Here is a 27,356-nt window from a genome sequence, read left to right on the forward strand (position 1 = left end):
ATGAACCGGATATTCCGGGAGTTCTTAGATTACTTCGTGGTCGTATTTGTGGACGACATTCTGATTTATTCACCTACTGAGGAGGAGCACGAGGAACACTTGAGAGTGGTGCTTGAGTTGCTTAGAGCCCATAAGTTATATGCCAAGTTTGGGAAGAGTGAGTTCTGGCTAAGAGAGGTTAAATTCTTAGGCCATGTAGTTTCCAGAGAAGGGGTGTTTATTGATACATCTAAGATAGAGGCAGTGCAAGATTAGGCACAACCTAAAAGTATTTTTGAGATCCGCAATTTTCTGGGATTAGCTAGGTATTACCGCCGGTTTGTGAAAGATTTCTCTAGGCTAGCCTCACCATTGACTAGATTGACGCGGAAAGGGGTCAAATTTGTATGGAGTGAAACTTATGAAAAGTCGTTCAAAGAGTTGAAAGTTAGACTTACCACCACTCCGGTTTTGATTATTGCAGAGAGAGGGTTGGGTTATGCGATTTATTGTGATGTTTCACGAGAGGTTTGGGTTGTGTGTTGATGCAAGAAGGGAAAGTGGTAGCCTATGGCTCGCGGCAGTTGAAAATACACGAGACGAATTACCCTACACATGACCTAAAGTTAGCAGCTGTGATTTTTGCCTTGAAGAATTGGAGGCACTACCTTGATGGTGAGAGATTTGAGGTGTTCTCAGATCTTAAGAGTCTGGAGTATCTATTTACACAGAAAGACTTGAACTTGAGGCAGAGGAGGTGGATGAAGTATATTGAGGATTACGACTTCGGTTGCATTACCATCCGGGAAAGGCCAATGTTGTGGCCGATGCCCTTAGTAGGAAATCCATTAGTGATGTTGCTTGCATAGCCACCCAAGAGTGGCATATCTATGGATATTTTGAATGTTGGGTTTATATATTATTTTTTAGGGCATTACATTTTTGAAGGCTACGTTGTGTGCGGTGGAAATCGGGTTTCAACACCACTGATTTTGGGGCTTTCTTTTCTCTTTCCTTCAAGAACTTGAGGTAGGGATTTTCTTTGAGTTATATATACATTTTTGCAAGTTGTGTTGATTTTTGGAACTCTATCTTGTTGTATTAAACTTGGTTTTGGCTCATGAGTTGTAGATGATTTTAAAAGTGGGTTTTTACAATGTTTTTCTAAAAACTTTTGAGATTTTGAGCTATATTGTTGAAGAGGAGTGTTGTCTTGGAAAAACTCTTTCGAAATTAGGAGACCTAGTTTGTGGAAACTCTAGAAATTTGGGAATTTTTTGAGAAATGTTGTGATGTTATGAAATTGATACTTGACAAATATTATGATGAATGTGTGATTGAGAAATTCCTATGATTATGCATAACGAGCAGATTCCATGGAAAATTGAGAAATGATTAAATTGAGTTTTCTAGTTGGTTCGCCTTGGAAAACCAAACTTGGAAAATGATGTTTGGTATGTGGGAAATACATGATTATTGATATTGTTGTACTATCTCTTGAGATTGAATTATGGTGTTATGTTGAATAGACGTATAGAAATTGTGATCCCAATGAAAGATTGTGTGGAAGAAATTGAAAATGGATAAAAATAAAAAAATAAAAAATAAAAAAATATTACAATGCATTGATATATGTTGCATTGTCATTTCAATTCATTTGGTTGTTGCGAATTTTGAATTGAGATTTGAAAACTTTTGCATCGAGAAAAGAAATGTTTGGAAGGCTAAAACTTGTCCAACAAATTTAAAGAAATTAAAAACAAGATTTGTTAAGTTAAATTTTTGTCATGGACTTATATATCCTCAAAGAAGTCCTACAAATAAGACTTTCAAGTTATTAACACTTTTTTATTTTTTATTTTTTTATTTAATGTACAAGATCAATAATATTAAAAGCACTAATAAAAAATCAACAAATATATCAATTAGACACAATATTAAGCAGGCTCCATGTCAAGTGGTAAGACCCATGTGCAAACTATATGCATTCATTGTTATATTTGTTAGTGTCTCAAGAATTACTGGTAAAAGATACATGACCACCGCAAAGTAGCTCCACAAAAAGCTATATGCTATGTTACTTCTTTCTTCTTTTTTTCCTAGTTGTGAAATCAACAATGCTAGGTATCATGAAAAACCTTTTATGAAAATAATCATGAAAGTTTTGTGACCCTTGGATTATACTTAGAATAAAGCACACCACACTAATCAAGGTAATCAAAGGATCATAAATTTTTCATGACCATTTTAATGAAAAAAATTTCATGATCCCTAACTTTTCTCTTGTGAAATATATGAGCTTCAAGCATCTTTACTAAAATAATCTACTTAATAGAAATCCATTTCACTAGCTCAAAAAGAAAATCAATAGACTATATAAAATCCATCAAATTGTCCCACAAATTAGAAAGACAACATTTTGTAAACACCATCTCACACTATGCTTCTATGCCCAACGTAAGAATATTTTGATCCACCAAATTCAGAATAACCTACTTACTCCAAAATGAAGAGGATAAAAGTAATTACATATAAAGCATGAAAAGTTAACTACTTCTTTTGATTTGAAGAAACTTTGAGCACCTCTCTGCTTCCAACTTTTCATTTTGAGATCCAAAAGAAAATTAAAACTTCCAACAAGATTCACATGTTTTTATGCCAGAGTAATGCTAGTGTGATCACATTTTAATACCACATTTAAGCATCATATCATATTCGTAACTGTTTTACATGACACTATATCACTTGCAAAGTGGAATATACATAAAAAATAAAGCTCATCTATCAATGTGATAGTGTCATGTAAATTACCATATCAAATGATACTAAAATGCAAGTGTTGTCACCCTATCATTACTATTTATGCTATACTAGCCTAGCCTAAACAAATGGTGTACAATAGTGAAGTAAACAAATCTACATACAGGTGGACAATTGGGCACCTTGAATGTTACCACAAATGGAATAAGAAAGAGAGTAACTTTATTTTTATTAATTTCACTTTGATAATGGACAATTAGGGTTTCTACTGTTGATATCACCCCATGTGAGGGGTGATTTTCTTCTCCATGTAATGACAGCTGCAGCATGTCAAGGAAGGCTGCCAACCGACAAGCCGCAAAGGTGGACGGCCATCGCAAGGAGAAGAAAAGGGTAGGCAGCCAGCTCACATGGAAGACTCTCTCACCTACCATTATGTGTATAAATGGAGAAGATGAGAGATGGGAAGAGAGTGAGAACCGTGAGAGAGAACAACAAAGAGAGTAAGAGATATGAGGCGGAGAGACCATCTCTCTCGGTGTGAGCGAGGGAGACGGGTGAGTGGCTGAGTGAGGAGAGTGTGAGCTCCTCCTCTATTGTAATCTTTCTATAATCTGTCAATTATTATAGTGATAACCGGTTACTCTCCTGTGGACGTAGGCTTTGAGGCCGAACCACGTTAAATATGGTGTGTCCTTGAGTGTGGGTGTGTTTTTCTGCTTGGTATGATTTCTATAAGGTCTTGGGCGGGATCCCCGATCCCAACAAGTGGTATCAGAGCCTCGTCGGTGGCATTTCGGAACAAAAACAGTGTGATTTTCGAAACTGCCCAGAAATCAAGTTGCTCCAAATCAGGTTTTGAGCATACCAGAAGCAAGGGCTTGACGACAGGAGTCCAAAAATGCAAAGCAGACCACCAGAAGAGCAAGGACGCGCCTTTACGTGCCCCCTGAAGATGACGCGTGATGGTCAGTCTCATCACGCGGCACACGCGCTGTGAAGACGAGTCGGCGAGACAGATCACTCGCGTAGACGCGCCCCATGCGCGGCGGAAGGAAGAAGGTGAGTGGGCGATCGCGTGTGTCTACGACGTTGTAGACGTCCCCGAACGTCCCGGGAGGATGAGTCCCATTCTGTTTATTTGGGGTCACTACAAGTTCGGACTCTCAAATTGTCACGGATCTAAATCTGAACCAAAGAGTCTAAATTCGGCAAATCGTTTTGAGAAAATAGATTTTTTGAAAGAAGTGCCAAACATGGACTACTTTGCCAGATACAGAGTCGCCACCTAAATATTTTACTTTGGGGAAATTTAGGAAACCTTGACTCGTTGCCTAAGGCCACGTGTCCGTCATCACCAAAGTTGTCTTGGCTCGGGAACTTGGGTACGATTGGGGAAGGTCACTTCGTGAGCACCCCCGCTCGCCCGATCAAAGATCGGCCTCTACTAACCATGATATATAGTTTTGAAAACTTTATGCGTTCTTATTCTGGTTATTAGCCTAGATTTACTATGTGATGCGCACAGTATACAAGTATAGACTGGATCGTCTGAATTGGAACAAAACATTTCATGTTTATTTTTTAAAGTGGTTTGACGGTGCTACCCGCAAGTAGGCTAAGACGTGGATTTTCCACCCTCGGGTGGGCTTAGAAAAAAAACATGATTTTGCTACTTATCTAGTGGGCTTAAAACTCACAGTCAATGCATTTATTCCAATTCAAATAATCTAACCTTCACCCACAGGCATTCAGGCAGTTATATCACATAAGCATATAGCCTCATGGTAAGCATGCTATCATGGCAGTCACTCACACACATGCAAGGATGCTAAAGCATAAACACTTACCGAGTACTCCAAGCCAAAACAAAAGCTATGTTAGAAATCCATGCATGATCCTAACTATACAGAAATGCCTAATGCAACACATGCAAAATGCAACTAAGATAGGCTCGGCTATTCTAAAGATGGCATGTGAAATGCTACAACTAACATGTATTCAACTTGGAATTGAGATACAAATGCAGTTAGTATGATGCGCTGAGCCCGGTGCATGCAATACAGATGAATGAATGCAAACATGCTATCATACTGTATGCTAATTGAAACATGCCCTAACCTAACCATCATAAGAAGGTAAATAAAAGGGAGAAAGACATGGGGTTGGAAGACATACATCACACGCACGCACACTTATTACAACATTGCCCTCGCGCAGAGGGTCCGAATAAATAATACTGTCCCAAATGAATAAATAATACAGTCCCGAATAAATACAGAATTCTAATTGATTGACAAATTTAACTAGGAAAGCAATAAATTGGTGCGCAAATCTATGGACTGCCTCGGCTCTGTTCCAAATGGTGGATGATGCATGCTCAAGTCGCCTTTGCGCAGAAATCCATTGCGATGCCCCAATTAGCCTCTGTTTATAATTGGGCCCGGAGTATTGCATGAAGCTCCAAAAGATTGCCAATTTCTGATTTGCTGTAACAAAGAGCAAGAAAGGGGCATGACAAAGTATTTTCACATATGTATGCACGACTACCCTTCAGGGAGTGTAGTCCTCGATCCTCGTGCCACCAATCACGCATCTCGATGCATGATGGCTGAGGAGTCGAATTGCACGTCTCAATATGAAATGAATGCACATGAAAACACAACAAGACCTAAACTCCATCGTGGGTAACCCGGAGTGTCGGCGACTGGGAATTGACACACGTTCCGTCACTCGTAGTACGAAACGTCCCTCACTTCCCGTGCTTGGGCTAACTCCTATCCCAAGCACTATGCAATATGCATGACATGCATGAATGCAATCCTAATATGCAACCTAGCATACGCAATGCTATGAGATGGCATACACAATGCATGATGTAACGAGGCATACACAATGCTCTAACATACAACCTAGCATACACAATGCTATGAAATGAAATGGCATACACAATGCATAATGGACTTACACTAACATGAGTGAATCTCAGCCACACTCACATCAGTAGCCATTAGGTGAAAATGGGACTATCGAAATGCGTGCACACATGCACGCAAACCGGGGACCGATCCTAAGGCACAACATGCAACTCTAACAAGGCATGGCAAGGGATGCAAGATGGCATACAAGCATGTGAATTTCAGCACTGAAACATGATGCTAAACAGCCCCGAAACATGGAAAAATGGCACCCGATGCATGGAATGAACCCCGAAACTCAAGACTAGGCATATGCAATTACTTATATCTATACAAAACATGCATTATTTGATCATGAAGTATAAAGACAGAGCCAAGGCAATCCCAAAAAATAAAGATTTCTAGTTCAAAGCATGGCCAAAAAGTGCTAGCAAGATGGACTAAAGTAGCATGCAACTTTGACTAGCAAACATGGTTTACATGGCAAGTGTGTGAAGCATATGGAATCTCACCAAACCATCAAAAATCAGTGAACAAAACATGTGAAAATAGGCCCAAATAACCACTGAAATGAAGCCAACACATGCAAAAATGATGAGTTACTTTAGAGGGCCATGCGAGGAGTTATTAAGCACATGCAAGATAGACATTTAGCATGGTATAAAAAACCATGAAAATCAAATATGATGGTCCTAAAACTCACCAAATTGACCCTGGAAAGTGATGCAAGATAGGGTCTCTTTGGAAGGCCAAAAATGACCACCAAACAAGTTAAGGTGAGAGGGGGTCACCCCCCTCTGATTTGGAGGCTCAAAATATTGTGCCAGCCACTGAAAATCCACTGGATTTCAGTGGCTAGAAGGCCAAACCAAGAATGCAACAAGAGCTTAGGTGTAAGGCTAAAAATAAGGGACAATCAAGCAAACAAGGAAGCATATGACCTCAAATAAAATAATTCCCTTAATAAAACATGAAGATGATGTCAAAACAAGCCTTTTTCCAGTTTATAACAAGTCTCAAAAATGCACATAAATAGGGCTAATCTATCATGCAAAAATGGCCCTAAAAGAGAGAGTAGAGACAAGGGACAGGAGCTGACCCCAAACAGTGAAATTCCCTTCAACAAAGTTGAAGAGGGGCTCAAAATGAAGCACTTTACAGTTTATGACCAAGTCCAAAACAGCTCACAAGTAGGGCTACAATATGATGTAAAAAAAGGCCCTAAAAGAGAGATAAAAAGCAAGAGGCAGTAGCTGGCCTCAAACAGTGAAGAGCCCTTCAACAAAGTTGAAGAGGGGCTCAAAATGCCCAAAAATTCTTACAAACAGGGCTAACGAATCATGTAAGAAATAGCCATAAAAGAGGGATAAAGAGGCAAGTGGTAGAAGCTGACCTCAAATAGAGGAGAGCCCTTCAACAAAGTTGAATAGGGGTTCAAAAAAAGACATTTCACAGTTTATGACAAAGTCTGAAACAGCTCACAAATAAGCCTAAAATATCATGCAAAAATAGGCCTAAAAGAGAGTTTAAACACAAAGGGTAAGGAGAAGACCTCAAACAGAAAAAAGTCCTTGATCAAACATGAAAAGGGGCTCAAAATATGACTATTTCTAGTTTGGGTTGGAGCCCAAAAATGCAAGCAACAAAGGCTAACGAATCATGCAAAATAAGGCAAGAAAAGGGGAAATAGGGACTCACCCTTGAAGAGAAGCTTTCCAGCAGCTTTTGGTCCAAATTTCTGAGCTTTTAACCTTTGCAAATGGCCTCCAAGGTGCTGGAATGAGTAGTGGAGGTGTTGTGCTATGGGTTGTAGTGCAAATATGCAAGAAAATATTGACTTTTAGCACCAAAAGAGAGAGAGATATGGAGATGTATGTATAATTCCAGCCCAAAAGCTTCTCACCCTTAACAATGGAGGTGGAGTGTGTGTTATATAGGGAGAGAGGCCAAGGAAAGGGGGGGAAAAACCAATTCAAATTTCCCCCGCAAAAGGCAGCCCCCCCGGATACAAAATCTGGGGGGAAACAAATTGCGCACCTGGAATACACTTGGAGAGAGGATCATGGCCGGCCAGGTTCAAAAGGTTCAGGTGGCCGGCCGGCCACACCCCCTGGCCGGCCGGCCAGGGGTCAAAAGGGTTAATCAAAATTGCTGGTCGGCCACCCCAAAAAGGTGGCCTCCCATGTGTGCACAACACAAATATGTGGTCAAAACTCAGAAAATGTGAACCAGGAGAGAGAAAAGCCAACTTTTTAGAGGGGTTCAAAAGGGTCAAGGACAATTACTAGCCGGCCTATACATATTGGTGGCCTCCCAGGTGTGTACAACACAAATATGGGGTTTAGGACTAAAGAAAGTGGCCCCGGGGTGGTCAACATTAGCTTTTTAGTGAGGAAAACAGGCGACGGAGAGCGATGAAGAAATAAAGCTGGCTTTTCAGAACAATTGCTGGCCTCCCACCCTCATACAAGCTTCCTAACAATGAAAATAAGGCCTCCACCAAAAATGAACCAAAACGGATGCAAAATGGAGGTTTGGGGACCGAAACGCGCGGCCCGGGGCCCCGAAAATAGGTTGTTAAGCACCGGAGGTGGCGTTCGACCACGAAGTTGGTCTCTCGGGCCACAGTGTTCCTCAAAAGGGAGGAAACAAGGTGCATGCCAAAAACCGAAGCAAACAGAGGTGGTTAGGCGGTCCCGAACCGAGGCACACGGCCGTCGGCTCCGAAAAACTAAAAACCAGGCCCCAAATGGGAAAAATGGCCTACGACCACGAAACGTAGCCTACGGCCACTGAGAGATGATCTACGAGACCTCTCTCTCTCCCTTTGGGAAGAGAAAATAGAGAAAATAGAGCCTGGTTTGCAAACCGAGGCAAGGCACGAAAGAGTCCGGAAGTCCGGAGGCAAGACTCGCAGCCGAGACTCTGAAACTTCTGAACGAGCACGATATGCAATATCATCGAGCACTCAACTGGTGACGTCTGAGTCTTAAGGTCGGTCAAAAATGGGGTGTCTACAGTTGCCCCTCTTTGACAAAACTCGGAAGTCATAAGTGACAGGAGTGAATGTCAAAGCCCAGGGATGACCCATTTTTGACAAGGCCGAAAACTTAGACAAATAGACAAGACAAACAGAGATGTGCCCGTAGGCAGGGGGGCAAAATGCAACTGGCAATGCAAGAAGCCGAAGGTAACTCAATGATCATGCAAATGCAGCAAGCTGTAATGAAGCACATATTCACAATAGATGCAACAGTTTTAAGCGAGAATGGAAAGCAATAACTACATTTCATGCAGTTAAGAATGCAGAGAATTATTTAATTCTCGCCACGTCTCACATGGAGAAGATACAATACCTGCGCGGTTCGTCTGGTCGTACCAGCCTCAAATGAACCGTACATACAATATCGTGCCCTGAAAAGAGAGAGACTCAACGAGCACAACATTGTTAACAACACATTTTCAAAACGATACTGAATGCAGACAATCACGGCGTCGATAGAAAAGTGCATCGCAATGCGAGGAGTAATGCGCGTGACAACGTGGGTTAAGCATGAGGGTATGACAACACCCGTGAAACGTGCACAATAGTATGAGTGGTGTGCATGAGAATGCAAGTGACGTGCATAACAATGTAGAATAAATGTGGACTCGAATGCGAATTTGTCGTAAAACGACGAGCAAAGAAATGCAAGTTTTTGATGAGGGCGACTCAATCATGACCTCCGATTTACCTCCCGGAGGGGTCGCAACATGTTCAAAAGGGATACATCTCACTTTTGACGAGTAACGATGAGAAACGCATCGAAAGTTGAAGTTGAAGTTCCGGTAGAGCGATTTCGCGATGGAAAGTGCACTTCTCTTGTACTTTTTTAGGTCCCGGGGACTCCAATCCTCTCCAAAATTTGCAGAGAGCTTGGTGGGCACCTGGGGAACACCACTGGCCAGCTCTCTTCCCAAGGAGAGGCCACCGGCCAGGGTTGAGGGAGAGGGGTGGCTGGCCTGCCCGAAAAGGTGGTTGGCCGGCCACTTTTCCAAAAGCGTGGGCATTTTGGTACTTTCACTCTTCTTTCTTTAAATCCATTCGGCCAAAGCATTTTCCCTCATAACTCCAGCTCCGAAAACACCTTCTCTACCTTCCTAGACCATTTTCCTCTTCAGATCTGAGCTCTATACGCGTTTTCCAACGCCCCACACAAGTTGTTTTCGTGAAATCTTTCAGTTTTCGTCACTTTGGACCGATTAAATTTTGATTTCGGTGCTTCTTTTCTCATTTTCACCACTTGAGGTAAGTTTGTCTCAACATTTGGAAGATTTCCTCGGGGGTTGACTTTTGTTGACTTTTTCATTTCCCGAGAGTTGACTTTTGTTGACTTTTTCCAATTTTGGCTCATTTTGCTCATTTTTGCTCCTTTTTGCAGATTTTCTAAAATGGCTGGTCATTCTCCTCACGGTGGAGGTCCTCCGGGCGCCGGGGATGATCCCGATATCATGGCTCTACCTTCGAGGGTTCGACCCTTCATACCCGAGAGGTACGACCCTCCGACACATGTACTCCCCCAGGCAGTTTTCTACCATTTTACTGATTTCGATGATCGAGCACCGGGGATCTTTTATTGCGGGAGCCGGAGTCCCACCTCTCCCATCAGGCGCAGGAGGTATGTTCCTCGCTTTCATATTTTCTGCGATGTAACCTGCATTTTCCATGTGTTCCATGTTATGTTTATCCGCTCGTTTGAGTGCACCGCTTGTTTAGAATGCTTTAGTCTATGACATCGTATTCTGTTTGCATCTTGAACACGTAGTTCAATCACTTGAATTTCTGAACACACAGCCTGAATGGAGGGTGCACACACAGTACACACTTGACAGAAGGTTGAACACACAGCCCAAACTTTGAATTTCTGAACACACAGCCCATCTGAAGGTGAACACGTAGCACACACTTGTCGAGAGTAGAACACACAGCCCAAACTCTGAATTTTGGAACACGCAGCCCAAGTTGAAGGTGAACACGCAGCACACACTTGTTGAGAGTAGAACACACAGCCCAAACTCTGAATTTCTGAACACGCAGCCCAAGTTGAAGGTGAACATACAGCACCCACTTGTTGAAATTTGAACACACAGCCCAAGTTGAAGGTGAACACGCAGCACACACTTATTGAAAGTAGAACACACAGCCCAAACTCTAAATTTCTGAACACGCAGCCCAAGTTGAAGGTGAACACGCAGCACACACTTGTTGAAATTTGAACACACTGCCCAAGTTGAAGGTGAACACGCAGCACACACTTGTTGAGAGTAGAACACACAGCCCAAACTCTAAATTTCTGAACACGCAACCCAAGTTGAAGGTGAACACGCAACACACACTTGTTGAAATTTGAACACACAACCCAAGTTGAAGGTGAACACGCAGCACACACTTGTTGAGAGTAGAACACACAGTCCAAACTCTGAATTTCTGAACACGCAGCCCAAGTTGAAGGTGAACACACAGCACATACTTGTTGAGAGTAAAACACACAGCCTAAACTCTGATTTTCTGAACACGCAGCCCAAACTTTGAGATGAACACGTAGCCCAAGTTGATTTTGAAATCTGAGCACACTGCCCAAACACCTGATGTTGAACACACAACTCGATCTTTGAGATGAACACGCAGCCCACTGATTTTGAAATCTGAGCACACAGCCCAAATATTCGATTTGCACGCAGCTCATTGCATTGTATCTGTTTTAGTTTGCACACAGCTCATTTATTTCATTTTGATACTGAATGTATGTATTCATTCTAAATACAGGTGACCTCCCATATAGCACGAGGATATGGCTCTGTTGTGGTTAGAGAGTGGTATGCGGAGCTTCCGGAGGCTATCCAGGATTTGCTTGACTTGGCAGGGTTTGGGCCCTTCTGCTCCGGGATATCTCGTTGTCCGGTTAGTAGGACACTGATGGGTGCTTTAGTGGAGAGATGGTGGGACACCACCAACTCCTTTCATTTCTCTACCACTGGGGACATGACTATGACCCCATTTGACTTCGCCGTATTGACCGGCCTTGATATGGGAGGCTGGGCGATCCCATATGATGAAGACATGGGCCAGTGAGAGGCCGCTTGGATCTACTTGTTGGGAGCTCGCCCGCCAGTTGACAGATCTTTGGGCAGGGTCCGATATACTTGGTTTTCCTCCCATTTCCGGAGGATGGAGATAGAGCCTGAGACTCCTGAGGAGGTAGCCCAGTATGCCCACGAATTTTTGATGTTCCTCTTCGGGACTACTCTGTTCGCTGATAGGGGGAACACTATCGGACTTTATCTGTTGAGTGGCCTAGTGGACCTATCATAGGTCCGGCGGTATGATTGGGGTGGCGCCAGCCTGGCCACTCTTTATTGCTATATGAGCGCGACCTCCCGCGGACGGGGGAACATATTCGGTGGCTATTGGAGAGCCTGGGAGGTACTTTCTGCCCTCTTGATTTACATTTATGTTTTTCATTACTTGCACATTGCACACACGGTACACTTTACATTTTGTATCTCTGTACTCTTCCCCTCAGCATTCTGTACTTACAATTTGCACTCAGCATTCTGTATTCTGATGGCTACTGCCCTGTTTTCCACAGCTATGGATCTATGCGTACTTCTCGACACTAGCCCCGGAGCTCGAGGTGGCGATGCCTCCCATGACCCCTTACTCGCTGGTATTTGAGGGCCCGTACCGGCCGAGACCTCGGGAGTCTCTTCTCTATCTACGGCAGTACTTTGACACGGTACGACCATCAGAGGTATTGCAAAACTCCCAGTTCTTCATGTTTCCAACCTTCGGTTTATCTTGTGCACTTACAATTTCTGATCAGCTTATGCATTGGTTATCCTCAGATCACATGACAGCCTTGGGCGCCTTTGGGTAGAGACCTCCGATTCCAGTTTGCCGAAGCCTGGGGTGCCTCTCAGTACAAGATCCTGTTAGAGGGGCCGGTTGGCAGGGCCTGGTTTTTAGGGGAGCGCTTCCTGCGGCAGACATGGGGCTATCCCAATCAGGACGTTCCCTCAACACCCCCAGACGACATGCGGACCGCTGATAGGCTCCCTCCCCAGGGTGTTGTCGATGCCAGGTTGGGTACTGATGCATTTGTTCATCTGGAGCAGGGAGAGTATGCGACTTATCGTCACACATACTTGATGCCTTCGTTGATAGGAGTCCATACTCTAATGAGGAGACCCACTGGTATGCCCTCATCGGGCCGGGCTCGGGCTGCGAACGTCCCTTCCACTAGCAGGGCTGGTACATCCAAAGGTGGGGGTAGATTGGTTCCCCCGATTCCTCCGACTCATCATCATCTTGGGTGGCCAGACATGCCGACCGAGCTGACGGGATGCCGATTCGGGACTCCCTACTCGATTCCGATTGAGCCTCCCATGTCTGACCACAGATATGTCAGAGATCCTGATTCACCGCCGGTATGCTTTATAGCTTTGATATATCACTCAGATACTTGGACATTCATTCCTTTACTGATGTTTTGCATTTGTATCTGCAGCCTCCGGTCGAGTATATGGATGAGATGCTCGGGATGATGGCCGCACTTGAGGGCATGGTCTTACGGAGAGAGGCACAGTTGTCCATCATGGGTGTCCAGGTACTCTTTAATTTTCTCGCATTTATCATACTTCCGACGACATGCTGAACTTGATCATTTCACTACATTGATAGGTTGCCTGTGTAGAGCACATCTGACACACACCACATTCATATACTGTATCTGCATGCACCCTCATTTAATGTAGTTTGCTTGCATCTGTATCTGATACACACATTTGAGTTGATGTATTCAAACTGCACTTTTTATTTTCAGATGCCTCCGGTATATCAGCCACGGACCGGGCCATCCAGGCCTTCTCGGGGAGCCGGGCCATCTCGACCTTCTCGGGGAGCCGGGCCATCTCGGCCTTCTCGCGGGGCCGGGAGAGGGGAGTCGTTCCGCAGACGCAGAGCACATATCGTAGAGGAGGAGCCCAATGAGGACGAAGAGGAGGAGGAGGCTGCAGATCGTCAGTCAGAGACATCTATTGATAGAGAGGAGGGTTCCCACCCTGGTTCCGGGAGTGGAGAGGAGGCTGAGGAGGATCCCAAGGATGACAGTTCCGACTCAGATGGTGCTGGTGGTGTAGAGCCTGTTCCGTAGAAGAAGACGAAGAGGGCCTCTTATTCCTGCTCTTAAGAGCATTGGTGCAGCTGTTTCCTGCTTTATTTACCCTTTTTACTAGTAGTTGTAGCACATTGTACATTATTAGGCAGTTTTATTCTCTGTAAAACTTGTACCTTTGTTGTAAAAAGTTGTAACAAAAGAAGCATGATGGAATGAAACAGCTTTTTAAAAAAGTGTTGTACTTTATATTCTCAGCATCGCATCGCGTCATTTTGCACAAAAATGAGATTGAACGGTAAATGTGCATTGTGTATTTGCCAAGTCAGGTAGCGAACCGACACAACAAACTAAACAACCTAACTTACTAAGAAACAACAAAACCTCAGCAAGTTTACAACTCGATAAGCAAAACATAACAAAACTGATTAAACAAGGAGTAACAACCTTGACAAACAAAACTCGACAACTCGACAAAACTTAAAAACTCGATAAACAAGACGATTCAACAAACAAAACAACAACTCGATAAGCAAAACAATAACTTGATAATCAAAAAAATGACTCGATAAGCAAGACTTAACAATAACTCGAGAAACAAGGTGTATTTCGGACGATCTGGGCGACAGAACGCATCCAAAACTGAGGAAAACTCGTGCCTTCAACACTTCCGATACATGGAAATGCTAGGAACTTCCTTTTAGAGGGTAGAACAGGACCAAAGACACAGATTGCAACATGGCCGGCCACCTTTGGAAGCTGGCCAACCAGCTTTTTGTATTTGAGGGGAGAGGGGTGGCTGGCCTACCAGAAAAGGTGGCCGGCCGGCCACTTAGCTCAGCAATCACCAGTTTTTCGACACGTGTCTCCCCGAACAGTGCCTTATCTCCTTTAAAGGTCCTAGCTCCGTGGCTCATTCATTTCATCTCAATTTTGCACCAAAATGGAAGCATTTCTCGTCAAATATCTCACAGCTTGGATTGCTTCTTTAGACGGCTCGGAAAAGTTGAACTTCTGGGGCTTTGGCTTGAATGCACTATTCACGCTGAGCCGTACTCCGCTACACCTTCCTTTCCTTCATGCCGCGGCAAGGTTTTGGAACCCGGTAACACATGTCTTTAGCTTTGGCGGGCAAGAGGTGTGTCCAACTTTCGAAGATTTTCAAGCTTTGATGGAATCTGAAAGTTATGAAGAGATCTTGCCTCAGTTTCGCTTTGGTCATGCCCAAGCTTTAGGGCGGATGTGTGGACTCACCACGCATGACGCTCGGTCTCTGATCTGTGATGGGGAACTGGACATCCTCGGATTGATTTATCGCTTTTCTGACGCCGGTGACCGTGGCGACCATCATTGGCAAGGTTTCCGACAGCATGCCCTTTGCTTGTGTATGCTATCTCACTTTCTGCTTGCGTCGGGCTTTGGTGGATCTAGCATTCGCCTGATTGAAGTTGCTCAAGGCTTGAAGGATGGAAAGAGTTGTATTGCGATGACACTGGCTGAGACGCTGATGGGCTTGGATGCTTTCCATCGCAGGGAGATGACCAGATTTGCGGGGAGTCCACTACTGCTGCAGATAATGTTTCCCACCCAATCTCACATATGTATTGCTCACATCACTCGGCCCTCAGGCTCGGTTTTTCTCACAAAACCCTTGTCTTACTTTTCTCTCATTGTACATCTCTCTATTCTTTATTCTCTCATTTTTCATCCCTTCCCAGGTATGGTTAATGGATAAATTGCAGGTTGTGGACTCTTGCCCAGCCTACTCAGCTCGCGGCTACTTCTTCCGACAACGCCTAGTTGATGCCCTTGATGAGGGATGGTGGTTCAACTGGATGTGCAATTTGTCTGCAGATCGCATCATCTGGCGCTGCCCTTGGCTCAATCTTTCGGCAATGAGCTATAGCATGTTCTGGCAGACCGGGATCCAGTTGGTTGGTCTGACTCACTGTGTATTCTACTTTCCGTTTTGGTTCCAACGCCAGTTCGGTCATGATCAGACTTGCCCGCCAAAGGGGATAGAGTATCTGGCTGCCTTCCCAGTTCGAGGCGCACAGCTTGCCCGATATGCCACAGCATGGAGGACGAAAGAACTCCTGGCCCCCGCTCCCACTTTCAGTTATACTTTGTCTGACGAGTGCTTGGATTGGCTCAATGAAGAGGCACAGATTGGGCCCAGCTTGGCATCAGAGGCTTCGACCAGCTCTAGGAGGGGGCGTAGAAACACCTGACTTGACTATGCCCCGGATTTATTGCTTTAGTAATACTTCCAAGTTTTCTTTATGAATGTAATAAAAAGCAACTTCGATTGTATGCAAAAGCAGGAGAACTCTGTTTTGAAATCAATGAAATTGAAGGTTGTGGTACTAAATTTTTTTCGCTTTGGCCCATAAATGGTCTTAGTTGTAGAAAGATTAATTTGAACAAAGTCAACATTTATTAAAACTTTTCAAAACCATTTTCGATATGGATCAGAACTGGACACGCCTGAGATCTGTCATTGAGATGCACAACCCTAGATCCCTGCAACTGGAAAGTTGCCCCTAGTCTGAATAGCACCCCGGCACTGCACAGCAACGGAAAGTTGTCCCTAGTCTGAAAAGCACTGCATCGGCACTGCACAGCAACGGAAAGTTGCCCCTAGTCTGAAAAGCACTGCACCGGAGATTCCAAGGGATACTGGTAGACAAAGATGACTGTGATGATCAAATGGACAAAGTTGATCGGGAAAAAGTTTATGGTTGAACTTCAGGTTGAAGTTGCCTACGTATCCCGATGATGGGAATCAAGCCTTACGTAGTTCAGGCTTAGGTTCACTCGGGTATTTTCACTCTCCTTTTACGCTCTAACTTTTGCCAAGGCCGCCCTTTGCGGGTTTTCAACCTTGTGAGCTCAGTTTTTATATTTTTCCAATTTTTTATGCTCTAACTTTTGCCTAGGTCGCCCTTTCGGGTTTTCGGCCTAGCGAGCCCCTCAGGGGTAATATTTCTTCAACTTGTCCATGTTGATCGGTTGGGAGAACTCTAGGCCATCTAGATCTATCAGAACCACAGCTCCACCTGACCAAATAGCTTTGATGATGTAGGGACCAGTCCAATTGGGTCTGAACTTGCCCCTTGGGTCGTAGATGGGAGCTCGGTTGCCCTTGAGCACCAAATCTCCTTCCTTTAGATTCCTGGACTTGACTTTCTTGTTGAAAGCCCGGGAAATTCTGCGCTGATAGCCTTGAACATGGTACAGTGCTTTCAGTCTTCTCTCATCAAAGAGCATGAGTTCCTCAAATCTGCTCTGCTGCCAATCTGCTTCGGCTATTTGACACTCAGCCAATACTCGCAATGACGGAACCTCAATCTCGATAGGTAGAACGGCCTCCATCCCATAAACCAATGAATACGGAGTCGCTCCGGTAGAAGTTCTAATTGAAGTCCTGTAGCCCCACAAAGAAAATGGCAGGTTATCTGGCTAATCCCGGTAGGTTTCCACCATCTTCTACAGTGTGTGTTTGATATTCTTGTTGGCAGCCTCGACCGCTCAGTTGGTTTGCGGCCAGTATGTGGATGACTTATGAAAAACCACGTTGTATTTTTCTAACAAGTCAATCACTTCCTTCTTAAAGTGGGAACCATTATCTGAAATGACCTCGTTTGGGACCCCATAGCGACAGATGATGTTATTTCTAATAAATTTTACAACGTGCGACGCCTTCAACATCGCATATGATTGGGCCTCGACCCAATTCGTAAAGTAATCTATCGCGACCAGGATGAACTCATGCCCATTCGACCCTTTTGGAGTGACAGCCCCGATCACAACGATTCCCCAAACTGAAAATGGCCATGGCGAAGTCATGTTGTACAGCTTCGACAGCGGGATGTTCATGCGGTTTCCATGGATCTGACACTTGTGGCATCGCCGAACAAAACCGATACAATCCTTCTCCATGGTGGACCAGTAGTAACGCTGTCTAAGGATCTTCCGTGCTAGCATTACTCCGTGCATATGCGCACCGCATTCTCCTCCATGGATGGCCTCCATTAGGCGCTTCGATTCCTCGGCTTCAACACACAGTTTATGCATTCCCAGATGACCTCTCTTATACAGCCTACGCCCACAGATGATGAACTGAACGGCCATTCTTCTGATTGCCCTTTTATCCTTGGCATTTACCCCTGGCGGGTATGCTTCCTTCTCCAAGAAATTCCAAATGTCGTAATACTAGGGGTTTTCATCTTGAACCTCATCTATAGCAGCAACTGACTCGTAGGCTGGCGCAAATTTCTGGTCAATGATGACGGGACGCATCCGGACTCCGAACGGGATGTCTATCATGGAAGATAGAGTTGCTAAAGAATCTGCGAACCTGTTGTTCTCTCTTAGTAGATGAGCAAAGTTTAGCTTCTCAAACCAAGGAATTAACAAGTCCAAGGTCTAGTGGTACATCATCATCTTTTCTTCTTTGACTTTCCAGTCCCCTTTTGCTTGAGACACAACAAGGTTTGAATCCCCGATGACGTCCAACCGTTTTGCCCCTAATTCCAGGGCTGCTTCTAGACCGGCAATGCATGCCTCATATTCTGCTTCGTTGTTCGAGACTTTGAACCGGAGTTTGAAGGCTAGAGGGATACGGGAATTGTCGGGTGCTATCAGCAACACTCCTATCCCATACCCGTATTGATTTGACGCTTCGTCAAAGTACATCGTCCAATATTCGTCGTCGATGTGCAAAATGGCTTCATCTGGAAATAAGTACTCAACTGCTTCACCTCCTTCGACTGGATGATCGGCTAAGAACTCTGCCACAGCTCTTCCCTTGACTGACTTACGTGTTATATATTTCAGATCGAATTCGGAGAACAACAGTAACCAACGAGCTAGCCTACCCGTAAGTGCCGATTTCTCGAAAAGATATTTGATGGGATTGAGTCGTGAAACCAACATTACAGAGTGAGCTAACAGGTAGTGCCGCAGCTTCTTGGTAGCCCATACCAAAGCTAAGCGAGCCTTTTCCAACGGTGTGTAGCGAGTCTCATACTCTAGCATCTTCTTGCTCAGATAGTAGATAGCCCTTTCCACTTTGTCCTCTGATTCTTGTGCGAGCATACAGCCCATTGTGGTCTCAGTCACTGAGAGGTACAATATCAACGGTCTCCTCGGCTCTGGCGGTGACAACACGGGTGCGTTTTGCAAGTATTCTTTGATCTGTTCAAAAGCAGCTTGGCATCGGCCGTCCCATTGGAATTTCTTTCCTTTCTTCAGGAGACCAAAAAGTGGTTCACAAGTCAAGGTTAATTTTGAGATAAACCGTCTTATGAATTGCACTTTACCCAGAAAGCCTCGCACCTCCTTTTCAGTCCTTGGTGGTGGCATTTCTAGGATGGCCTTGATTTTTGAAGGGTCGACCTCGATGCCCCTTTGTGTAATCAGAAACCCCAGCATTTTTCCCGCTGTAACACTGAACGTACACTTCTGAGGATTTAGCCGCAACCGAAATTCTCTGATCCTTTGAAAGAACTTTTACAAGGCGGTGTAGTGGCCCTCTCTTTCTTTGGACTTGACAATCATATCGTCCACATACACCTCAACCTCTTTGTGGATCATGTCATGCAATATTGTGGTCGCGGCCCGTTGATATGTAGCTCCAGCATTCTTTAACCCAAACGACATCACTCTGTAGCAGTAGGTCCCCCACAGGGTGGTGAAAGCAGTCTTTTCCCGATCTTCTGGTGCCATTACTATCTGGTTGTAGCCCGAAAAGCCATCCATGAACGAAAGCAAAGAATGCCCTGCTGTGAAATCCACCAACTCATCGATATGTGGCAAGGGAAAGTCGTCCTTCGGACTAGCTCTGTTCAAATGCCTGAAATCCACGCACACTTGGATCCTGCCATCCTTCTTCGGCACTGGGACGATGTTGGCCAACCAAGTCGGGTATTCGGATACCAGCAGGAAGCCTGCGTTGATTTGCTTGGTGACCTCTTCCTTAATCTTGAGAGCCCAATCCGGGCGGATCCTCCTAAGTTTCTGCTTAACAGGTCGGGCCTCGGGGTCAAGAGGGATCCGGTGCCGTACAATCTCAGGATCGATTCCAGGCATGTCTTCGTAGGACCACGTGAAAACATCTTTGAAATCTTTTAATAAAGCGACTAAGCGCTCGCGTTCCTCTGAAGACAACGTGGACCCGATCTGGACCAGCCGCGGATCCTCCTCAGTACCAATATTTACTGTAGTGATTTCATCAACTAGGGGTTTAACAAATCTTTCCTACTCTTGTTCAATTAAGCGTTGCAAAACCGGAGGAATTTTGTCCTCGTCGTTTTCTTCAAAATTTTGAAAGTCTGAGTTAATGCAATAAATCAAGGGCACAGAAAAGTACTCAGAAACCATAGCTACTTGATTCTCATTAAGCACATCCAAATCGTCCAATTCTTCGATTACAACAGACTCAAAAGAGAAAGAAAAAGACGACCTGGACAAGACTGTGGCATCCGGGTTATCATCCCCAGGATTACCAAACTCAGACTCAATCGAGCTGGAACCTGATTCCGACTCATAAGACTCGGTGGAATCAGATTCCGGCTCACTACCTGACTCGGTGCTGCTGGACAAAAATCCCTCTTCATACTGCCAAATGAGAGAGGGTGCGATAGATGCATCCAAAATAGTTGCTAGTGGGCCCGCAGCTATTCCATTCCCGATCACGCATATCGAGAAGTTATCCCCCAAGCACTCCTGGTCGATCGGAGGATCTGAAAGTAGACACGCCAGTGCTACCCCCATTTCAAGTTCGGTGTCCTCAGACTGCACTTTCTTGCTCTGCTCAACCTCAGCCAATGGGTCCGTCTGCTCTTTGGCAACGTCATCCCCGGATAGTTGCAGGTCGAAGAAGATCTCAAAACCAGGCACGCGCTTCCTCTCCGTATTCAGCCATGGCTCTGGGAAGCCACAAAATGGAAAGTCCTCCCCCTCCCGGACGAAGCGTCCGTTCAGGGTACCCTGAATGGGCCTATGCATCAACTCAAAAGGCTTCCCTGCCTTCTTTGCTCTGGCTCTCCCAGCCATCTCTTTACCCTTCCTCACCCAGTCCTCTTTGGTGGGCAGATAACCCAAGCCAAAGGTATGCGGATTGTGCGGCACTTCGGGCAATGCTGCGACGCCCTTCCGGCCGCTCTTTCCCAATCCCATCCCGGGGATATGTTGAAGCTTGTTCATGAGGTATACAGATTGAGCATTAACATACACTTCCTCATTAACAGCCATGATGTTCTGCACAATTCGGGCCTCAGCCAAAGTAAACCCTGATAAGAACAAATCCTCCGTGCCATGTTCGATTTCCAAGACTGGTGTAGACACTTCCGGCGGCGGATGGATTGACGAATTCCCAAAAACAATAGCTACCCCTTTCCCATGAGGGTACTTCAACATCTGATGCAAGGTGGAAGAGACTGCCTTGACCTGGTGCAACCACGGTCGTCCCAAAAGTAGGTTAAAGGTTGTGGGAATGTCCAAGACATGGAATTCAATGTTGTGTTGTCCTGGACCAACCTGGGTCTGAATTTTGACAGTCCCCATCACCTCCCTGCTTGTGTTATCATAGGCTCTGATCACTTGAGTAGTTGGCACGAAGTCCGCGGGCTTCAACCCGTTTGCATATGCCATCTTCGACGGGCACATGTTAATAGCGGATCCTGTGTCGACAAGAACCACTGGTACCCATTTGCCTCTACATTCCACCGAGATGTAGAGAGGTTTGTTGTGATTTGCGCCTTCAGGTGGTAGTTCTTTGTCAGAAAAGGTCAACGTCGGGGAACCTCCTCCCGGAAAAACCAATCCAACCAGCTGCTCCGGCGTGGTGTCTATAGAAAGCTTGGCCTTGTCCATGGCTGAAATGACAGCCTGCCTGTGTCCTCGTGATGCCATAAGCAGTCCCAGATGGAGATGTCTGCTTGTATCTTCTTTAACTGCTTCAGTACATCCTCTTCTTCGATTTGCTTTTCTTTCTGTTTCTCAGCTTCCTTATCCTTTCCAGATGCTTCTGGCTGGTCTAGGTGCGGGGGCTTGAAATACCGCCCACTCCTTGTCATACGATCGACCTCGCCGATATACCAGGTATCATCTGGCTAGTTACTTCCCCAATCTTCATCTGTGTGGGTGAGACATAAATCATCGTCTTCCCACCACATTCCATCGGCGGCCGACAGACACCTGTCCTGCCCTGGTATGATCGTACTCGTAGTACCTTCAGCCCACATGTCCGCAGCATCTTCCGTTCCTGTGCCCACAGAACTTTCGGCCCCTTCACAGGCTTTTGCCTTCCTGATTCTCTCAGAATCCCAAAACATTTCTTGTTCTGACTGCATCAGTGTAGTTTGTGGTTCAACTTTCTCTGCATCCACAATGCTCAAGTCCCGAGCGAAATTCTTCATACCGGCGCTCTCTGGGAATGTATTCTGACTTCCGGCCACAATTGATACTCTTGCCCCTGCCGGGCCCGGTTCTGGTTGGAACTCTTCCACAATATCCGGTTGATCATCCAGTCATCCGGTAACCTCTGCCGATTCCTCATAATCAAACTAGTTGACTGCCGTGCCCCCTGATTCTTGGTCATTGAAAAACTGTAGGTTGGCAAAGTCCTCTTCTACAGCCGCCACGTCATCTGTTCTCTGCTCAAATCCATCTCCTCGGATCACACACAGCTCTGCCCTCTCTGGTAATTCTACACTTGGCTCAACCTGGCCCACTGATAAGATGTAATCACTCGGATCGTAGGCTTCCCTAGCCACACTTCCAGACTACTTAAACCTTGATTCAGTAATTCTCTCCTCCTCTGAAACCTCCTCTGTTTTGTCTTCAACAATCATCACCATTGGCTCGGGTTGGGTTCTGGAGATGTCTAACATGCACAAAAAGTCAGTGCAGTCAGAAAGGAGCACCTCCGGCTTAGGTAGGTGGGAAGGAGTGATATAGATACTAGGATCGTAAGACACAACCCCAGTTTGGATAAAATTGACTATTTTGGGAGGTGGAGCTTGGTTGTGTGTAGGGAGCGGGTTAGTTATGACATTGGGTTTTTCTGGAGGTAGGATCACCTGTTTGTCAATGAGATCTTGAATCTCATGACGCAGTCGGAAATATTGGTCAGTGTCGTGACCATGTTGTTGGTGATACGCACAGTATTTGGCTGGGTTATGAGAGGGAGGGAGCGGATTTGGCAACGGCCTCGGTTCCAGGGGTTTTAGATGTCCTTTTTTGATTAAGACCCCTAGAGCCTTGGACAAGGGCATGTACAATGGGGTGAAGGTTCTTTGTCCTCTAGGTTGGTATTTGGTGGTCTGTGTATTGCTTCCGGATGCACCGGAAAAGGGTGTGGCTGCCATGGGCCTTGGAAGGGGAGGGGGAATGCCGGCGACCATGTTTACCTCCGAAGTTCTTGCAGTTGCAGCACCACTTGGGCCTGCATTATTGTTGCGGTTAAAGGTTCTTCGGGGTTGCTCTCTGTCTTGGTTAATCAGACCCGGTTTCATTGCATCTTCAATTTGTACTCCCATCTTGTGCAGATCCGAAAAGGTGGGGAAGGGGAGCACAATCATTTTTTGCATCAGTTTTGGCTGGAGATTGTGCACAATCATCCTGATCTGGTCCTTATCAGTGGGCCTTAAAGTCATCATCGACGCCTTCGCCCTCCATGGGGTCACAAAATTCGAGAAACTCTCTTTGTGCTCCTGCCTTGTTGTTTCGAGATCACGAGTTGTAATCTCAATTTGGGTGTTATAAGAGTATTGCACAACAAAGGCCTCGGCCATTTCATCCCAACTCCGCTTGACATCATCCTCCAACTTCGCATACCAGATAGTGGCCACGCTTGACAGGGTCCGGCCGAATAGCGAAAGCTTCTGGGGTCTGGTGAGCCCCATTGGCCGTAATATATCTGAGAATAGCCGGAGGTGGACCATGGGATCACCAGATCCGTCGAAGCGATCGATCTGCGGCATTTTGAATCTATCCGGCAACGTTACAGCCACGTTAGTAAATCCGTCCTCGATATCCGAGATAACCTTTACCCCCTGGGATTTTTTGAATAGCTTCTCGAGCTTGCTCAATTTCAGTGCTGTATGGTCTACCTCGAACTCGAAGGGAGAGTCCGGTTGATTGACAGGCGTAGGTGCCTTAGATTGCTGGGGCAGAATTGGGGGCGGAGCTGGCCCCGTTGGTATGTCCGTATCTGCCTGGACATTTGGTGCCTCCTCGGGTGCTGGGATTCCCGGTGGGGGAGGAACCGGGTATAAAGCAGATGCTCTGGTTTATTGTTGCAGCCTGGCAATTAATCCTGCTTGCTGGGCTATGATCTCGGCCTGTTGTTTGGCAAACTCATCCCGGTGAACAGCGTCCTGCTGCATGGCTCTCATGGTCTCTTGCATCTGATGCATCATTTCCTCAACTCCTGTCGGTGCCGCCATACTGCCCTGATTTGTCTGAACTATTGGCAGGTCTATTTTTATAGCAATAATTGGGATCTCAATCTGACTGTCCACTGATGGGGTAATCCACTGCTCTAGCAACCTCTGCTCGGATACACTGCGTTTCCTTGGTTTTTTCCTGATAACCGAGGGTAGAGAGTGGAACACTGGTTGTCCGTCAACCAGATCCTCGGATTGATTGAGTCGGCGACCTCTAGTCCAGAGCACTTGCGGAACATCTGCTTGGTTTGAAGCAATTGTGCTAGAACTGTCCTAGTAAAAAGATAAATAAAGCAATAAGGAAATAAATAAACAGATAAACGGACAACATATCAACTTAAAGTAAATGCACAACACACAGCCGGGCATAACAACACACGGTCGGTAAGCTGAACACACACTGTCCTCAATCACTTATCATTATCCCTGAATCACTGTCCCCAAAGACTGAATCTGATACCCGCAGATAACTGATTTTCAAACACTAACTGATGTCTGCAGGCCTGATGCCCCAAACTCGCAAACTGATACATGCAACCCCTGTAGAGACACACTCTGACAGCACATAACAGATAATTGAGAGCCAAAACACCCCTATGTTGAGGAAGGGTTTCCCTGTCCTATTTTGTCAGTAGCTAGGGTTTCACTACGCACGCAGCGGTTTCAAACAACCTATATCAGGTAAGCAACCTATCCTAGTTTGGAATGGTCACTATGGATCCGAATATGCACTAGGTCGAATGGTCGAAAGGGTGCCCCAGTAAAATCGGGGTTTGTGTTCCCATACTGGCAGAGCCCATAACCGATCAGCCTTATGGTCATGCCTTGATAAGACAAGCCTCCGGCAAACCGTTCAGGAATAGCAGATGGCAAACACGGTGTCCTAGGCGCACCAATGCAAATGCAATGCAAAGAAACACACAAGTGTAGTCAAAACAAGATATCATGAGTTCGAGTCAAGTTCTCTAATTCCCCAGCAGAGTCGCCAGAAACTGTAGACGTCCCCGAACGCCCCGGGAGGATGAGTCCTGTTCTGTTCATTTGGGGTCACTACAAGTTCGGACTCTCAAATTTTCACGGTTCTAAATCTGAACCAAAGAGTCCAAATCCGGCAAATCGTTTTGAGAAAACAGATTTTTTGAAAGAAGTGCAAAACGTGGACTGCTTTGCCACATACAGAGCCGCCACCTAAATATTTTATTTTGGGAAAATTTAGGAAACCCTGACTCGTTGCCTAAGGCCACGTGTCCGTCATCACCAAAGTTGCCTCGGCTCAGGAACTTGGGTACGATTGGGGAAGGTCACTTCGTGAGCACCCCCGCTCGCCCGATCAAAGATCGGTCTCTACTAACCATGATATCTAGTTTTGAAAACTTTATGCGTTCTTATTCTGGTTATTAGCCTATATTTACTATGTGATGCGCACAGCATACAAGTATAGACTGGATCGTCTGAATTGGAACAAAACATTTCATATTTATTTTTTGAAAGTAGTTTGAAGGTACTACCCGCAAGTAGGCTAAGACGTGGATTTTCCACCCTCGGGTGGGCTTAGAAAAAAAACATAATTTTGCCACTTATCTAGTGGGCTTAGAACTCACAGTCAATGCATTTATTCCAATTCAAATAATCCAACCTTCACCCACAGGCATTCAGGCAGTTATATCACATAAGCATATAGCCTCATGGTGAGCATGCTATCATGGCAGTCACTCACACATGCAAGGATGCTAAAGCATAAACACTTACCGAGTACTCCAAGCCAAAACAAAAGCTATGTTAGAAATCCATGCATGATCCTAACTATACAGAAATGCCTAATGCAACACATGCAAAATGCAACTAAGATAGGCTCGGCTATTCTAAAGATGGCATGTGAAATGCTACAACTAACATGTATTCAACTTGGAATTGAGATACAAATGCAGTTAGTATGATGCGCCGAGCCCGGTGCATGCAATACAGATGAATGAATGCAAACATGCTATCATACTGTATGTTAATTGAAACATGCCCTAACCTAACCATCATAAACAGGTAAACAAAAGGGACAAAGACGTGGGGTTGGAAGACATACATCACACGCACGCACACTTATTACAACATTGCCCTCGCGCAGAGGGTCCGAATAAATAACACAGTCCCAAATGAATAAATAATACAGTCCCGAATAAATACAGAATCCTAATTAATTGACAAATTTGATTAGGAAAGCAATAAACTGGCACGCAAATCTATGGACTGCCTCGACTCTGTTCCAAATGGTGGATGATGCATGCTCAAGTCGCCTTTGCACAGAAATCCATTGCGATGCCCCAATTAGCCTCTGTTTATAATTGAGCCAGGAGTATTGCATGAAGCTCCAAAAGATTGCCGGTTTCTGATTTGCTGCAACAGAGAGCAAGAAAGGGACAGGGCAAAGTATTTTCACATATGTATGCACGACTACCCTTCAGGGAGTGTAGTTCTCGATCCTCGTGTCACCAATCACGCATCTCGATGCATGATGGCCGAGGAGTTGAATTGCACGTCTCAATATGAAATGAATGCACATGAAAACACAACAAGACCTAAACTCCATCATGGGTAATCCAGAGTGTTAGCGACTGGGAATTGAAACACGTTCCGTCACTCGTAGTACGAAACGTCCTTCATTTCACGTGCTTGGGCTAACTCCTATCCCAAGCACTATGCAATATGCATGACATGCATGAATGCAATCCTAACATGCAACCTAGCATACGCAATGCTATGAGATGGCATACACAATGCATGATGTAACGAGGCATACACAATGCTCTAACATACAACCTAGCATACACAATGCTATGAAATGAAATGGCATACACAATGCATAATGGACTTACACTAACATGAGTGAATCTCAGCCACACTCACATCAGTAGCCATTAGGTGAAAATGGGACTATCGAAATGCGTGCACACATGCACGCAAATCGAGGACCGATCCTAAGGCACAACATGCAACTCTAACAAGGCATGGCAAGGGATGCAAGATGGCATATAAGCATGTGACTTTCAGTACTGAAACATGATGCTAAACAGCCCCGAAACATGGAAAAATGGCACCTG

At 45.2% G+C, this 27,356-nt stretch overlaps 1 long non-coding RNA gene across 1 annotated transcript; it reads left to right on the plus strand.

The window, feature by feature from the left end:
* Window positions 1–13,011: 13,011 nt before the first annotated feature.
* On the plus strand, window positions 13,012–13,684 carry LOC145819745 (uncharacterized). Its single transcript, XR_014360515.1, has 3 exons — window positions 13,012–13,124; window positions 13,205–13,303; window positions 13,520–13,684. It is a non-coding gene; the product is annotated as an uncharacterized LOC145819745 (long non-coding RNA).
* The last annotated feature ends 13,672 nt before the right edge of the window (window positions 13,685–27,356 follow it).

The sequence above is a fragment of the Camellia sinensis genome, chromosome 2 (assembly GCF_055761805.1).
Source record: "Camellia sinensis isolate YWXY chromosome 2, ASM5576180v1, whole genome shotgun sequence".
NCBI lineage: Eukaryota > Viridiplantae > Streptophyta > Magnoliopsida > Ericales > Theaceae > Camellia > Camellia sinensis.